General features: G+C 40.9%; 1 protein-coding gene across 7 annotated transcripts in view; it reads left to right on the top strand.

Annotated features, from left to right (window-relative positions):
• The window catches only part of HIVEP2 (HIVEP zinc finger 2), a 137,874-nt gene that overhangs the window by 12,857 nt on the left and 107,240 nt on the right, over positions 1-17,777 (top strand). Inside the window, exon 1 of one of the 7 annotated variants that reach the window (XM_086877345.1) lies at positions 5,123-5,505. The exons of the other annotated variants lie outside the window; for them this stretch is intronic. The gene's annotated coding sequence lies outside the window, so the exon portion shown is untranslated. Of the gene's footprint in view, positions 1-5,122; positions 5,506-17,777 lie in introns of those variants that run through there. 7 annotated transcript variants of the gene reach the window in all.

A 17,777-nucleotide genomic window follows, 5' to 3' on the forward strand; every position in this document is an offset into this window, starting at 1 on the left:
ACTTGGCCTTCTTACCCATAACAGAGCACCTCTTAGCACTTCTTTGATCTGGGTCTCTCCTGCCTGCCTCCTTGCCCGAGCGGCTGGAAGATGCTCCCTTCGTTTGCTGCAAGGCACACAACGGTGAGCAAGCATCTGGCATGCAACAGCAGCTCCTACTTTTCACGTGCCTCAGGGGCAGCAGGCGTACTAGGGTGCCTGTTCCCATGTTCTGGAAACTATTTCTGTTCGCTTATCCTAGATCCACAGAGAAGGGAGCAGCAGCAGTGGAGGTGTGGTCTGTGGAATAGTCGGGGAAATCCAGTTTACTGTGTCTGTAACTCTGGAGACAAAACGTTCCCGTAAAAACCCGTGGCAAAACACCACATCCTCAAACCGGCGGCGCTTGCTCCACAGTGCAGCCCAGCCCAGCTTTCCTGGTACGCTGTAAACCTCTGACCCTGGGTTTGCAACATTTGGGGAGCTCTCTGAGGATGTTGTGGCAGCTCGGGTAACCCCAGCCCACAGCACGGGGGGATGGCGATTCCCACGGAGCGTATCACAGGCTGCCTCCTTACTGTGGTGGCTGGTACCGTTTCCCACAGCTTCTGAAACTGCTCATTACAGAACTTGGCTCTTCTACAAGGGCTTTTCATAGCTGTAGCCCCTGTGGCTTGATGCAGCATGCTTTTCTGGAGGAACAGATGGTATATTGCGTAGAAAGTTACTGTATTTTTGTACCCCTGGTTTGTATTTATTTATGTCCCTCTTCATCTTCCTCTCTTTTTTTTAAGGTGTGCATATAGGCCAAGTGCAGAACTTGGAATCAGTACTGGATTTGCCTTGGGTATATTCAACTTTATATTTGTGTATGAGTGCAGTGTTTTACACTGAGCAGGGTATGCTTTCTGAAGTTTTAGGGAACATATTTTTATCATGTGGACTGAAATTAGTTCAAAATACTGCAAGGGGAAAAAACCATTTTCCCCTTAGAAGTAAGAAGATCTTTAAAAGAAAAAGCCAGTATCTTCTTAAACGAGCATTGTACTTTACTGAAGTATAGTTTAGTTTTTAAGTCAGTAGATGTGTTTTCTCTATCTAATCTTTGTTTTTTTAAATAGATATCATCTGGTCAATTTGAGTGAAAATGCTACTCCCATGAGAAAAATATTTATTCTAAATATTATTGTTGCCTGGGATCTTGTTGAATTCATGGCATACAGAGGCAGTCAAGTTGATTTAATATTTTTAACATTTTTAAAGTGTTTTCTCTTTGTTTTCCTGAAAGCAGTTTAGATAAGTATTTTAGCAATTGCTTTTGGTTTCTGGAAATTAGGTTAGTTTTGTTGAAAACTTCAGGTTCTTAAACATGGGTTTCAGATCTACTTTGTCTTGATTAGACATTTGAAATAAAATATAAATACTTCAAGCCACTTAATAAGGGCTTGCCTTTTCCCCTGCTTAGATTCCAGGACTTAATGTGTTTTGCCTGAAGAATCTTCATAAGCCATTGCTTATAAAAGATAGTTACAGTCACAGGGTTTTGGTACCACTTAGCCAAATCACTTCATATATTAACTTCTAATGTGAATACCTATATAATTATATATTTAGATGTCTATATATTATTTTGTCTCTATGCACTCACATGTGCACAAGTGTGTATGTAAATATGTATAGACACACCACAGACAAAAGTACGCTCCCACACTGTGTCTCTACAGACACTCACACACATCTGCTCTAGCTGGGATCATTCCATTTCAAATTTAATGTTTCCATCCTAAATCCAGTCCTTACCATATAAGCAAAACGTTCCTCGTGGCAGCACAGCATTTTCCCAGAGGCTTCTGAATGGGAGGGAGGCTTCTCATCCCCGTGCCTGAAGACCCCCTCAGGTACCTGGCACGAGAGACCAGTGCTGGTGGCAGTGTCCTGCTGGGGCAGGAGAGTGTGGCATGGGGCAGCCAAATACAGCAAATGAGGAGACAGAATGACAGGGAATACTTTGGGAATTTCTACTTGCTGCCACTGCATTGGTGGTTGGATCGTGCCCTTCAGCAATGGACAGACCCCCTCCTGTTTTCTGTGTGCTGCTGTATTTAGGCTGAACACCAGGTTCACAATGAAAAGCAAGCCCTCCCTTCCCCCATTCCTTTTCTTTGCCACACATATTTTGAAGATAAATAATGACCTGCTATCAAGTGTTTCGGCAGCTTGGACTTTGTCATCTTCGTTTGCCTTGTTTTCATTATAAAATTGGTGCAGGGTATTTTAGTTAGCTGCTTGTAGGATCATTTGAGAGAATTCCCATATTAATGTGATAATTCAACAACAAAAAAAATGTCAAGATAATGGCTTTTCCACTTGCACTTCTCTTCAAATGGAAGCGAAAAATTATAAAAACCTTGTACATAATTTGAATTCCCAAGTGATACTCTATAGTGGCTTTATTAAAAGTATTGTGTGGATGGGTTGTAAAGGATAAAAGTGTAACTGAGTTTGTGGCAATCAATAAAGGTGTTAGATACTTTGTAAGTATCCAACTTTAAGAGTTGTTTTCTGTATGTATTTGTACCCACCACAACCAGTACCTGTTTTGGAGTGGAAAGGCAAGTGTTTTCATCAGTGTAGCAAGGGCACTGTCAGTGAGCCCAGGTCACAGTTTGCATCTGCCTCTTTGCTGTAAGTTTCAACCCTTTAATGAATAAAACCCAACACAACAGATAGAGCTCTTTTAAAAATATTAGGGTGGTATTCGGATATTATAGAGAGCATATTCCACTTTCTCACCATGGCAGAGATGGCTCTTTGTCAACTAATGGAACAGTAATCTGTAATTACATGAAAATTAACTCTCAGGACATGGCTGTGTGTTTGAATCCACTGCTGTTCCTTGTTACATTCTGTGTTCTTTAGCCGACACTGTATTGCAACAGGCAGCCATAGGTGAGTGGAAAAAGCCCTCTGTGATTTGGCACGGCGGTGCCTGCTGGTTACACTGCCTGCCCTGGGCTGCTGCTGTGCCATGCACCAGTTGTCTCAGTATGGTCAGAAGGACAAACTGACAGTGCATTTCCTTCATTTCTTGGACATGAGTCTAAAAACAGTCAGCCAAGTTTGTTCTGAGTGACTGTGGTACCGAGTGGTCAGATTTCAGAAAGTGGAATGGCTCTTACGTGTTGTTCAGGGTGCTGCACACCGTGGAAGCTTTCTTACAGTACTTTTGAAGGTTTCACCCCCTTTGTCCTCCTCTCAGGAGAATGTCGCTACTTACATCTACTGCTTTGTATAATATGGGCTGGATTCTGTTTCAGCAACCACAGTTTTAAGGGTGAGATCCTGCTCACTTTACTCTGACTGAGTTAATCCAAACTGTCTTTGCTGCAGATAATGCCTGGGTACTGCAAATCATTGTCAATACCAAAGACTGATTTGTCTGCTTATTTTTTTATATTGAAAAGAGTCCTGATTATTAGTGCCAGATTGACAACCTTCAGGATTAGGTTTTCAAGCTAATGTCAGAACAATAAACAGTAGAGGTTTTTTCATGCTACCTGAAAATGAATCTTAGAGATGTTACCTTTGAAAAATTTACTTCTAAAGGAAAAGGTAGAAAACAACCAAACCAGCTTGTATCCTTGTAGAATAATGCGTTTGAAAGTATATCCAAAATATTTAGGCTATAAATAATCAAAATACTATATCTGACCTTATTTTAGTAAAATGAGCAGTTTTGGTTATCTAGTGAAACTTCTTATGTCCCATGAAAGATACAGTATATCGAAGATATAGTGTGGTGATACCCGAGTTTCAGCTCTATTGTGCTGAATTACTAGGGCTGAAAACTCTCTTCAGTTCCCTGTGTGACCACAGGGTGGTTATTGCAGAATTAAGGCAAAAATACTCTCTTCAGCTAGTGATGGTGGTGTGAGAATTCAGAAGAGCATTTTCCCAACTCCTTGTAACCTTTTTTCACTGAGGTTTGTAAGTAACTCTGTTTGAAAAACGACTTGTGTCAAGTGGAGCACTGCTACCCAATCTGTCACATTCGATGTATGCTGGGACATGCTTATTGTGGGATGACTGTATTTATCACTGTTTTAACATGTTGTTCAGAGAGTCTCAGAAATGGGTCTGGAATGTGTCTCATGAGTGAGAGTGTACTGTAAGCCTGTCCATCCCTCTGCCTGAGGAAAGAATCAGCTATAACCAAAGCATTTCCTACAGGTGGTTGTTCAGCTTTGAAGCTTCAGTGGGTGGAGACTCTGAAACCTCCTGAAATTCTGACAAGAATCTCATTTGGATTCTTGTCAATGCTTTCAATTTAAAAAAGTCTTTCTAATGTTTAACTTAAGGAGGTAGTAATGATGGGTAGGACTGCAATCCAGATTCCCCTGTGCTTGCTAGCTATACTGATTTTCTTACATTTAGATGGACAGCCTGGGTGACAGTCAGTTACCAAATGAGGGACATCCACATACCAATACCCAACTCCTGCATTCTCACCCTTTCCCTTAAGCTGGGACCTTACCTGCTTCAGAAAGATGGAGGCAAATTTGGAAAGAAGCCTCTGTATTCACTGTGCCAGGTTGTTGGCCATATCTGATAAGGGAATCCTGGAGTTTTACCCAATAGTTGTGACTTTGATGCACTTACAAAACATGTTTTACTTCATGGCATTCAAAGCAATGTAAGGCTTGATTTCCAGATGCCTGCAGAAGTATGGGCTGCAGAAAAAAGCTAAGTGCATTTTGATATTGTAGTATTATTTCATTCTATTTCTATATTGCAGTAATGTTCTTACACAAGCTGTACAAGAAAAACAAGAGCAGCACGGCTCCTGAGCAAATATTGTTTCTAGTCACATACGATACTTTGCAGCTGAGCCTGGTAACACACTGCTTAGCTGTTTTGCTATGCAAGTGCAGAGAACACTGTTAGCAATAAAGCCACTGCTGGTTTCTCCTCCAAAACCTCCCTCCTTGCGGTGCATTGGAAATGACTGAACTTTGGCCCTCAATCTGCTGACACCCTGAGGGAGCGTAAGTGTAATGACGTCTTTGCTTGTTTCAGCTGCACAACAGGAAACGCTCGTGGCCTCCCCTTCTTCCTGCTCTGAGAAAGTGCTGCTGCCTTTTTTTTTTTTTTTAATTTTTTTTTTTTTAATTTTTTTTTTTTTTTTATTTTTTATTTCCCTCCCTTCCCCTGCAGTCGAGTGGGCTGAGACCTAGTTTCAGGTCTGGGCTTGGCAGCCAGCTGGTGCTCGCACAGGCCATCACTGCTGCTGCCTCCTCCCCGGGGCAGCCAGTCACCTCTCTATTGCTCTGCTGGGGTGATGATGCCAGAAGTACGAGCTTTGTAATTTTCTTTCTCTTTTTTTTTTTTTTTTTTAATTCCTTTTTTTTTTTTTTTTTTTAACCTCCTGGAGAAGTAACTGAGAAGAGAATACAGTTATGTGGCAATGGCTTTCTCCACGGAGCGTGTCACTGGACACAGCTGAGCTGCAAAGACCAGGATGGTCAGGTGATGATTTGCCTTGGGGAGACCATATCACTGCCTTAATGTAGAGGACACACTGCTAGGTGGGCATTGAGGGATCCTGGAATATGGTCCCAATAGTGCTGAATAATGCTGAATATACAGTGCCTGAACAGATTTCTTTGCCTTGCTGCAATAAAGAGGCTGGCTTCTTGCAGAGCATTGACAGGAAGCCTGTTTAACCCTCTCTGGCCCCTGCATTTACACTTCGTAACCGAAACAGGGATGTGAGTAGAAATGGTTATTGGCAAAACACAAGCATTTTGCTGCTTACTCAGAGAGGAGGATTTTATCTCAGCATAGTCATCCAGAACATTAAAGCAATACAGTGTTTTTGTGAGTGAAATTGATTGATTCATTATTCAGCTGTTATTCTCTAATGATTGGGGGGGGTGTGCAGATCGCTTTTAAACGATAAAACACATAGGTACTAGAGAGTTTGCATATAGTGGCATGAGAAATGACACTGAGAAGTCTGGAGTACAGTATCCTGAATTTGAAAGATTTAATTAACTTTGAATGTAAACAGTGCTGGTGCAGTGGCTTATTCCTTTGTTTAAAGTTGCATGGGCATAATATTTAAGGAGCAGCTTTTATCTGGGTTCTGTAATAAGTGACTTCTGGATTTACCTCATTAATCTCTCCTACTACCTAGCTGCATAACTGTTTTTAACAAGCTGAAGTTATGTAACATGAATCATGCCTGGCGAGATGCTTGCTAGCAGGAAAAAGCAAGATAGGCTTTAGAAATAACGGCACTCAGCCTTTTGCAGATTAGGAAATGACTGGGTTTTGAGATGAAATGCCGTGTGTTGGTACTCCCAGCTGTACTGACAAGGTCCAGCTATTCATTAGGAGGATGTGTCTTGAAACAAAGTCTTGGGATAGGAGTATTTAACAGACAGAGGAGTGGATTTGCTCAGGCGTGAGCAGCTCTTGGAGGGTTTTATATATGTGTGTGCTAGATTCCCCCCACCCCAACCCCTGCCTTCTTTTTCCTCTGGGATAATAAATGGGAAAATTACTTTAAATGGGCCTGATTTCACATGAAAAAGAAAATAACTTGAGGAGCTGTGATTGCCCCTGTAAAGTGTTACATAAATCTTTTTCCTTCCTTTTTTTAATATGCCCTTATAGTATCATTAGGCATGTGTGCAACACAACGGTCCTCTGTCTCAAGAGATTTTACAACCAGTTTATGGAAAGGATATATGAATGCATTAGAATAAAAGCAATTGATTTAAAGTTAATTTTTCCTTTAATAATATTTCCTTGGCAATTTTCTCTGCTGTTACTTAGGATTGATCTTCAAAGTCATGCTGAATTGTTAAGCCTGGGATGACTTTTTGCTTTAGTAGCATGTATACAAATGTTAAATGTCAGGAAATAAAGGTGCAAGAATAATGGGTGTTCAGGTAAGGAGTAAAATAATGACTATTTTAGAAAGGAATGGTTTAGTGTTCCTGAATTCTCCTTCAAACTGTCCTGCTCCCTCTCATTTTGACGAAATAATTATGTCTTTTCCCTTTGCCTTACTTATAAATGAAACAGCTGTAAACTGTGGCATAGGGTTATAAAATCCTGTACTTTTAAACTTGATTGTTATTAACAGCAGATGGTCAAAAATGAGTGCTGGTATTAATGGTCTTCTGCACTGCCACGTGTGCATATGAGCACAGTGGCTGATGGTGCCTTGGCATAGGTGACAGCTGAGGTGTGACAGTGACAAGCAGCCTCTGTAAGCCACTGCTGTAGCCAGGACCAGTGCTGATAACCTCAGCATGGAGACGAGGGGATGAGCAAGCACAGACGGAAATGAGTATTTTCTCACACAGGGGGCCACCCAGGTCATGGCCAAGGGATGTTGAAAAGGCACTATAAGGAAGTGGACCGTGTTGCTCTTCGTATGTCCTTATTTTCCAAACAAATGCAGGATTTCTCTTGGAATGTCAGTGCAACATCCTTCAGAAGAAACTTGCTTTTTTTATGAGTATTTAAAATTTATTTCATTCTTCTGGAGAATTTTCATTTATTGTACTGAATTGACTTAGATTTATATGGTCACGTTACTGTTACAGCAGCAGAAGCTTGGGAATCTAAATAGTGGCACATGAGGACACCAAGGCCTTGGAGGTGGAGAAAGACATTTTCCTGAACCTGCATGGTGAAAACCAAAATTAGAGTTCACCAAATGCTTTGTGTTTCTAACAACTCCAATATTTATTACTTTTGACTCTGTAGTGGGTTTTGTCTGACTAATGGTTATGTCCTTTCTGCAACTCCATGATTTACTTGAGGCAGATGAGCATTGTGTAGGGACATCTATAAAATTGTTGAAATTTTTGTTGGTGCACTTTTCTGTTGTGGCTACTTAGGAGGGTTGGAGTGTCCTTTACTTGAGTGTACTTTACTTGAGTTTCCCTTACCCTTTTGGATGAGAAGTCCCTGTGTCTTTGTTAAGAGCCATGACTTGTAAAGCCGGGAGGGTCAGAGGGAGCATCACAAGAGCCATGGGAGTTTCCACCCCGTGTTTTGGTAGACTCAATGAGATGAGCATGGCTGCAGAGGGAGTTGTTGTGGCTCCCCTCTGCCTTACCTTGTCAGGAGAGAGCCTGTGCCTGCTGGCTTTTGCTGCGGGGCAGCCAGGGGTGGGCTGAGGGCTGATGGGGGGGGTGAGCTGGAGGATGAGCTGGCAGGTGAGCTGGGCTGTTCAGGCACAGGAGAGTGCCACGGCAGATGAGTGTAGCTGGAATCAGCGCCTGTGAGGAGCGAGGGTTGTTCACCACGTGCTGTGGGAGGCGTGGGCTGGCCTTGATTCTGGTGCAATTTCTGCTGAAGTCTGTGAGTGAGCAGAGTAAGGTAAGCATGTGGCTGCTGGATGGAAGGAGGTTAATTGCTGCGAGTGGCACTGATGCACGGACAAGGTGGAGGTGTATTTCTGTGCATGAGCAGGCAGTGGCTTGCTCAGGAGTAAACTTTCACATCCTGGGGTCTTTGAATAGCCTTCAGAGGCTACTACTCCAGGTCGTATGGCTGGAGTGATTTCTTGCCCTGCAAGTTGCTGTACACAGTTTAATTTTCCTTGCTTTTGTGTATCTTGTTCATTCAAACCCTTAAGCGTTGTCAGGTTATCAAGTTGTTTCCGTGTTGCGGTAAAACTTGAAACAATTACCAACTTAAAAATTTCACCATTTTTGCCTGTTAAAAAGGGTGAAATTTAATTTACACTAATTATTTAACCAAATGAGATGCTCAGCATGAAAATGACCAGGTGCAAATTAAGATGAAATAAGTAAAGGGAAAAAATATGCTGTGCATTAACATTTTTCATATTAAGCATTCTATTTGTATTTCATTACCAGCCCATCTGCAAGAAGACTTTTCTTAGCAGATTGAAGCGTTTTAAAAAAATCTCAAATTTACTGTAAGTCTAATACAAATAAAGAATAGATTTAAATGTGAGAGTTTTAAACAAATCATCTCATCATTGCAGACTTATTTTCTCTTAACTTGGGTTGTGCTGTGTGCCTTGATATGGTGTGTGGAGCCATGCAAAGGCCACCCTTTTTCTACGTTGTGTTGCTGCAACACAGAGCTGCTGTGTGTGTAAAATTGGACCCTAGGTAATACTGAAATTTGCATAATGCCTAAGCTAAGTGTGTGTGTGGTCTTAGCTCCTTGTCACAGGAATGGATTTGAGAGCGTTTGCCTGGTTCCTGTGGTTGCGCTTGTTGCAGTCCTGCTACCTCTCAGCCAGTCCCTTGTGAACCTGCCGCTGCTTTGGGACTGGCAGATCACAAGTCATGATGGTTTCACTGTTCGTGGGGATGAGAAGGAAAAGCTTTTGTCCAGCTGTAGGCAAGGCTGGCTATGGATTGTGTTGGTTGCACCATCAGTTTCACCAAAGCGAGTTCAACACCGCGGCGGTGTTGCCATGGTGCATGTTTCTTTGGAAGTACCAATACAACACCCTTCTCTATTGTAGAGAACAGGTTTCACCCTACAAAAATGTGTGTGCTCTCTTTCTTTACCTTGGCAGGCCCTGGTTTTGAACCTTCCCAAACTTTGGAGATGTTTGTTGCAAGGTTTACTTTGTGAATGGAGTTGGGTTTTTTTGAGTGCATCATGAAAGATTTGGTTTATCTGCATGGAGCATGCTTCCTTGTGCAGTTGCTTTCCACAGTGCAGTGCTTGTAGCTTAAAATCCTTCCTGTTGTGCTTGTGCCAGTTCAATTCCTCCTGCAGCAAGTTAGTTTTCCTCACATACTGCATGCAGTAAGGTGCCTGGTTGCAGTGGTGAGAAAGAAATTTTTTTATTTCTGCTGACATGTCATTCTTGTAGATTCAAAATGGTAATGACAGTATTTTTATAACCATTTTGCAGAGAAACTCTGAAAACTAGAATAACATTCACTGCTTCAATGTATATTTTATTCCATCTGAAAAACTGCTTTAAATGCATGTGTTTGCACTTGGAATTCGAATGCTTTGCATCAAAACTAGAAATGACAGCGTCACAGGCATGGAGTAGACCTTTGGGTTTATGGTGGTGGCGTGTTTTATTGTCTGTGACGTGTGATCACACAAGCTCAGCAGTAGCCAGCTGACTGGATGTATTTGCTGTAATTCTCTACCCAGGGAAGTACGGTCTAGTGACTAGCAGGCTGGGCGGGGACTCAGTACCCACAGCTTCAGTTCCTGGTTCTGCTACACAGTTCATGAGTTCAGGGCAAGATTCACACCACCTTACATGATTTTCATGTGAGTTATATCCATAAATATGGGTAAGGCGCAGCAGTATCACGGTTGTGCAGTGTTCTCTTCATGTCAGTTCCACTTCCTTATCTTACAGAGATGTCCTGTAGACAGATGCTGTATTCTGCCACTCATCCATGGGGAGGCAATGGGGGGGTTTGTGCTAAAACTGACTGCCAGGTTTCAACCTTATTTTTGTTTTGTTTGATTGCATCTGATTTTAAGTGACCATTCTCAGTTGTGCCCTTTACTATGGGCACCTCTGCTCATGGTATTTATGGTATTAAACATAGAAGTCTCCGGGAAAGTCAGGCTCCATGTGGCTTTGGAGTCCAGTTCTATCTCCTTTACTTAAGAGGAAAAATACCCTAACTGAGGTGCAGACAGAAGCCAAGGCTGAGAGTAATGCAGCACAAATATCTGCCAGATGAGTCTAGTGCTTCATTAGCAAAACCCCTAAGAGAAACTTTAATTTCAGGCAGATTCCTAAGTCGTAGTGAAATCACTGGGTCCTACACATTCTCCTGAAGTTAAGTATATGGTTATATACTTTGTGAATAGGAATGGCTTATTGAGCTGGAGCCAGCGTGGGGAATTTTGGGACTCCTGCTGTTCTGCTTACAGTATTTTGCAGGAGAATTTAAGGGTGTAGAATGACACCAACTGGATTCACAGAACAATCTGCTCCTGTTCCCGTGAACTCCAAATTATTTTCCTTCTCACATGCAAAGTTGTATCGAGAGCTGCATTTAAAAACCCATCTGTTGTCCATATTATATCAATAGGAAGAAAAATTTTAGACTTCTAAAATATTCTGGTTATGTGTTCCATCCTGCTGTCATCTGTCTTTCAACTGCAAGCCATTGCACTTACTTGTAGCTACTCAAATCTTTTCCCTCATACCAGCAGATGAAACTCTGAGCTCCTAAACAGTAGAGATGGGAGCAGGATGCTACAAACTGGTAGTAGAAAGAAATGACTGCTTTCAAAATATGTTTTTGATAACATAAAATAAAAAAATCAGTATAATACTTGTTTTCTTATCAATTGTGGGAATAAGTAATAAATTACTTCAAAAGTTGTTTCATCATATTTTTCTCTACACAGTATATTTGAAGTATCACCCACATCTAGATGTGCTTTGATATAATTCATGACACAAATATGTATTTAAAATTTAGCCTTTTAAAATTTTTTTAAAATTTTTTTTACAGCAAAATAAGATTCTAATTTCAGTGCTGTTGGTTACAGTTTTATAATTCACCTGCTGCTGATCTGAATTTCCTGTGTTGCAGTGGCAGTAGCATGAATGTAATTACTGGCAGACACTTTTTCAAGAAGACAGTAGTGAAGTTCATTGGTGGTGTTTATTTTGGTTTTGTTGTAGCACTTTGCTGAAACAGCCAATTGTGACAGAACAAGAGAGACAATATTGTATTATTTTGGGTTTGGAAGTTTGTCTTTGCAAGTGTAATGAGTACTCAGGGGTGTGTGTATGAATCTTTTCTGGAAACTCCCAAGCTTTTTCTCGGCATTTTTAAAGCGGTATCTTCTCACTGAGGGCTTCAGGATTTTTCAAATGCTGCACTGTCTCCTCCCTAGAAAGCTCCTTGGGCAATGGGAGCTTTGTAGGCTTTTCCAGGTGAGATACAGACCACAGATACAAACTGTCCATCTCACGGTGGTTGGGTAGCTGGGTCAGTGTACTCCAGTGTGTGAAGTTGCTTCCTTTCACACTTTTATTTAGCCATATGGGTGCACCTGTAGCTGTGAACTTCAGCTTTTGACACCGTTTTGCATCTCAGTACATCTGTTCTATCTGCAAATTCTGCGCTCTGACTCAACATGGAAGATTTTTCCCTTAACATGAATGCTGACCATCTCCTGTCTAAGCCTAAGTTGGGATTGGAAGGAACTTCTGGCAACTGGATGATTTTGAGGCTGCTACTTCTTTGTTGAATGTCTTTAGAGAAATTAGTAAGAGAAGATGGACAGACGCGGGTGTGATATCACACACAGTTTGTGATTGCAGGGGTTTTTTCTTACATAGGAAACAAGGTTACAAAAGAGATCTTGGGAGGAAGGTCAAATTAATTCCTTTGAGAATACTTACCGGATAGGAAGCTATGTTAAAATGGTAAAATGTTAGAATTGTTTGATGTGATTTTTTTATTGCCATGACTTTTGTTTTCTGTGTAGTTAATATCTAAAGGCTTCTATGAAGATGTAGGCTTCCTTGTCTTTACATCTTCAAACTCACTGAATTTACAGCATAAATATCTGACATATGAGGAGAGGAAAGAAATGTTATCACAGGGATCAAAGACAGAGACAGATTGTGAGGTGCCCTCCATGGTCAGATAAGAAATCACTGGCAGCTAAGAACTCATTCTGTTTCTCAAGTCCTAGCACTCCCAGAACCATACATCACTTAGCATCGCAGAGGTCAATCTGTGTGCCTTTAGCCCCATGTTAAACCTTCAGCAACCCTTTTTTCACTGAAGCTTTTGACATGTTTAGTTTATTACATGTAGCTTCACATCGCAATTCGGACCCAAACTTGTTTATTCTTAAGTTTAAAGGTCCCATCTGACATAAAGCACATTGATTTTGTGGATGATTTATGAAATAATGTCTGATGCCACTATTTTAAAAGATATCACTGCCTTGCAAAAGTGAATGTCTGGTTTCTTTGTTTAGTAAATATTCAAAGCACTTGAAAGGAAGTTTTGGAATAAGGAGTTTTCTACCCTGTGGGAGTAGTATCCTGTGCTTTCATTAGGTCATATCAGGCCATTGTTTTGCTTTTCTTATCATAAAGATCTTGTATTTTTATTCATGCTCAGCTGTGGACTTGAGTTTCCTGGAAGAGAGTGAAATAATTAAGGAATAATACTACAAAATCATATGTTCTCTGTAGCTGTGTTTGTTTATGTGTGTTTATGTTTGTTATGTGTAGTTGAAGGTAGTTCTGATCTGCAGTTATGTAGAGTAATAAGTGGTGTAGATAGCTGCAGTAATGTGGTGTCTTGTATCTGCGGTTCTCATTGTAGCTGAAAAGAAATAGGATTCTTCTGTATGAAAAAAGCATAGAGAAATTCAGGGTCACCTGTCAAATGGCTAGTAAAACTGGGGTCTCTTGACTAGTAAAACTGGGATTTTCACCCCTGACTGCCAAGTGAGACTCTCAGTGGCTTTTTCTCTGCTGGTGGATGACACGGTGGCAGGGTATGGGAAAGGGCATGTTTAATTTATTGCTGTAGATGCAGCCTCTGGGGAGGATGGCTGGATACACAGGGTGGTTTATCAGTAGAAGTTATTGAAGCAGGGTGATTAATGTGGTGCCAGAGAAGGGCATGCAGTGTGTTGTGCTTGCACTTAAAATCTGTGAGCTGCCACACAAGGTCACACAGCCTAAATACAGTCCCGGTGAGAGGAGTCGCAGGAGGAAGAAGGGCACTGCCAGCCTAAATTAAGATCTCATATTGCTGTGCAGGTTTGTCAGGGGATGGAAGAACACCTCCTTAATGACTTGCTAATGGGATGGATGAAACTTGCTTGGTAAATCTGGCTTGGTTCTGGTGTGACAGAGCTGAGGTATTAGTATAAATGATGTGAGCAATAGGTTTCCTGGTCACACCCTGGGATGCATGTGCTTGCTTTGAAAATAGACAGAATTTCTAGTACTGACAGTGAGATGCCTTTCTCCAGGACTAAATTTATCAATACAAGGAGGCACGAGAAGGCAAAGCTTGTTATGTCCCATATTCATGGGACTTTTCCTTTGAAATGTTATTTCATTTCCTCCAAGTGTTCCTTGGGGAAACAGTTTGGATTTAGTATGCATTTTACCATTGATTCTTCATTCATCACTGTGTGCTTCCAGATTTTTGCCATAGTTTGTGTTTACCTTTATTTGCTTTTTATTTACCTTTATTTGCTGCTGCTCTGCTTGCAGGCTGCAAGTGATGTGCAGGTTCTAGTACACGTAGAGAAGAAGTCTTGGTAGAGCAGAGCAGGGGTGCTGTGGGTGACCCTGTAAAATACACAACAGATGTGCAGCAGCTGACAGATGTGTTAGCCTGCCCAGTTAGCATGGAAACTTCCCCCTGCACAGACCTCGTTCTATCAACCAGGGACCAACATGCTCCCTTATAAACAAAAATAAATATATTGCACCTAGGGTATTGTAGTCTCTCCAGGGGGCGGCTCTGACTGAGAGAAACTGGAGAAAAAGCTCCTGGCAGTGGTTACACACTGAGGTTCTCTTCTTCATGTAAGTGGCAACAGCAGAAGGAGGATGAAGCTGCACAACCATATGAATAAATGTGCAGAATCTGAAACTCGCACTTCTGGCTCATCTATCACATACCATCCTTTTATAGTGTGAGATGAAATGTCCACCACCAAGTTTCAGCTGCCCTCAGCAGACATGCCATTACCTTCTGTCTCAGTGCATGGCTGTAATCTCATCCTGAAAAATAAGATTTTACCTTCCACTTACCCTTCTGGAGACAGCTTGTCAGAGCAACATGGTACCGCAAACTTATCCTGCTTAATGTCAGCTAATTAAATTCGTTTTTGAATATAGTACTAAGCCAATTTAATTCTGTCTTTCAGAGCCTGCAGAGACAGTTGTGACTTTTAGATGGGTTTCTGTCTCTGATTAGTGATCAAATCTCTTTGTGCTTTTTCTAGACTGACTCTGTCTGTCTTTTTCTGCATGTCTCTCACCAGTACTTGGGATGTTATGTCCCAATGGGATATGGGGTGGAATAGGGTGTTTTTTTCCCCATGCTTTCATATCTGCAGCATCTTCTGTCTCATTTGTCAACATTCTGTGTTTAATGACTTTTGTTCTCTGAAATGAGTTTCATTAGTGTGGCTGGAAAAGAAATAGGAATTACTGTGAAATTCTCCTGGTGTTAGATCTTGATTTTAGAGGTTGTTTTCCAAAAGTGTTGATCTTTGGAGGGATGGGCATTGGTGTGACCTTCTAACTCTGAGCTCATATACCCGCCTCTGGATGATCATTCACATCACAGTTGAAGTCACAGTCCAAGGGCAACAGCCTCCAGAAATGTTTACTGTCTGTCACTCTAAATATATTTTGTGATCACAAACATTCATGAAAATCAGGGGCAGAATTAAAAAAAAAAAAAAAATTGTCTAAAAGAGAGAAAGGTCAAAGCAAGTCATAGAGTGACAAAGTGATAAAGAATAATGTACTTGATTAATTAAATAGTGCTGGTGGAATATATCATGCTAAGGACAGTCTAACAAGTATTTTTTAATTTTAGAGGCTTTCTCTGCAGGTTATCAAAGAAAGTCAAAGAAAAATTAGTTTGTTGGGAGATTTTCATGCTTTATTTTCTGTACATCTCTGGCACATTCCTCACTCCTTTCGTGCAGCTTTGTGGCAGGGAGTGCTTCCAATTTCCAGTTTCTGAATTCCCCAATGCTGTAGGGCAGCAGATTGCTGTGCATCACCGTGGAACCCCCTACTACCATTTACCCCCTGTCTGCAGCTGCATCTCCTTTCTCTCATTCTCTTCCTGCTTGCCCTCCCACTTGTTGATGTGACCCCTTTGTGTTCGGACGTTACAAAGGCAGAACTGAGCAGTCACTATCAGCAGTGTAATTCCCGGTTACTGAGAAACTACTGCTCCTGTTTTCCTCCCAGAATGCAGCTGCAGTGTGTGTGTGGAGATGTGGTTTGGGGAAAAGGCTGTGTCATTGTCGAGCTCCATGCCTCTTCTGTATGGAGAAGAGGGCTTCAGTCTGCGTGGATGTCAGTCTGATGTACTTTACTGGCCATCCATCCATCCATCATCCCTCCTTCCATCCATCCATCCATCCATCCATCCATCCATCCATCCATCCATCCACCCATCCATCCACCCATCCATCCATCCATCCATCCATCCATCCACCCACCCATCCACCCATCTACCCACCCATCCATCAATCATCCATCCATCCATCCATCCATCCATCCATCCATCCATCCATCCATGCATTCATCCATTTTTTGTGTTGCACAGTAAAACATAGACGTGCACTTGTGTCTGTAATGTGGCTTCTGATGGCAGAGAGAACAAAACACCAACTTTCTCACTTTTACGGAAATCATGCTGAAGTTGTAAGACAGAAAACAGGTGCCAGGAAAGTAATACTTGAGCCTTGGATTTATTGAGAAGAAAGGACAGAAAAGTTTTTTTCAGATCATTAATTGCATTCTTACATTTATTTTTAAACTCTTTTTCTTGAAAAAGGTATTTTTTTTATTATTATATTAAGAGGTATTTTTTTTTAACTTAGAAGCTATAATTTTTAATGAAATTAATAATAAAATATATTCTACTATTTGTATCTGGGGAGTTTTTAGGCTTGATACCTCCTGAACTGGGTTTAGCAAAGAGTTAGATGCTTGTATATAATCAATCTAAGCATTTGGTTTAGCTGCTTTGTCTATTTCTGAAGTCCTCATTCATTCTTCAAATGAGCATGAGGAGAAAGAATTGCTAAAACCTTGGCAAGCCCTAGAGCACAACAGTGGTTTTGTAAGGACTTTCTAAATATCTGTGGTTGTTAGGCCTCTGTAGCTCTGTTGGTGTGACTTTGTGTGTGCATTGATATGAATATTTATAATATAATATATTATAATATATAATATATTATATATAAATATTGTATTTAAAGTATAAAATAGAAAATAGAAAATATATATGTGTCATTTATAATATTTATAATATAAAAATTGCATATTTGCTTCTTCAATGCTGTACTTTTTTGTAAGAAAGGAGTAACTTTGGGGCAAGGGAATAACTTATCCGTAGTTTAGTGTGTATAAATGCAGTTATAGGATAGTCCTAAGACATGTAGACTCAGTTTCAAGAAGTGATGGCATACATGTATGGAACTAAGTTGGAAGCAAAAATTTAATTTCAACTTCCATTAATTTTTCTAACTGTGCCTAATATTTCCTTAAAACATTGCTTGTGAAAATGAAGGTTTTAATTGATAGCACTAGATGTTATCACTGTCTAGCTATAGAAAATAAACAGTCTGGACAAGAACTGCATTCATTTTCTTACTGGTCTCTCTCTCTCTATAGAGGCTATATTGATTGGTATGTTTAGTTCCCAGTCTTTCTCCCACTGAGATTTTAAGCACTGGGTCCCCAATGGATTTCTGTCAACACTATTTCCATAATTGCTAGAACCACGTACTTAAATACCTCCCGTATAATTTCCATTTCATTTCACAATGGCTTCATGCTCCTGCTTCACCTAGAAAACTTTTTGCCTTAAAGAAGGTCTTGTAGGGCTTGCAATTTTTTGGTGTGTTTTTGGGACTTTGGTGTTTGTTTCTCACCACAGGTAAGGAATTAGGAGACCTCTGACAGAAAGATGTGTATAAAAGATCCTGAAAGTTGTCGGGGTCATGAGTAATTACATCAATTCTTAGCTGTTGCTTGTTAGTGCCTCTGGCTCCACTAA

The sequence above is a fragment of the Cyanistes caeruleus genome, chromosome 2 (assembly GCF_971803275.1).
Source record: "Cyanistes caeruleus chromosome 2, bCyaCae1.hap1.1, whole genome shotgun sequence".
NCBI lineage: Eukaryota > Metazoa > Chordata > Aves > Passeriformes > Paridae > Cyanistes > Cyanistes caeruleus.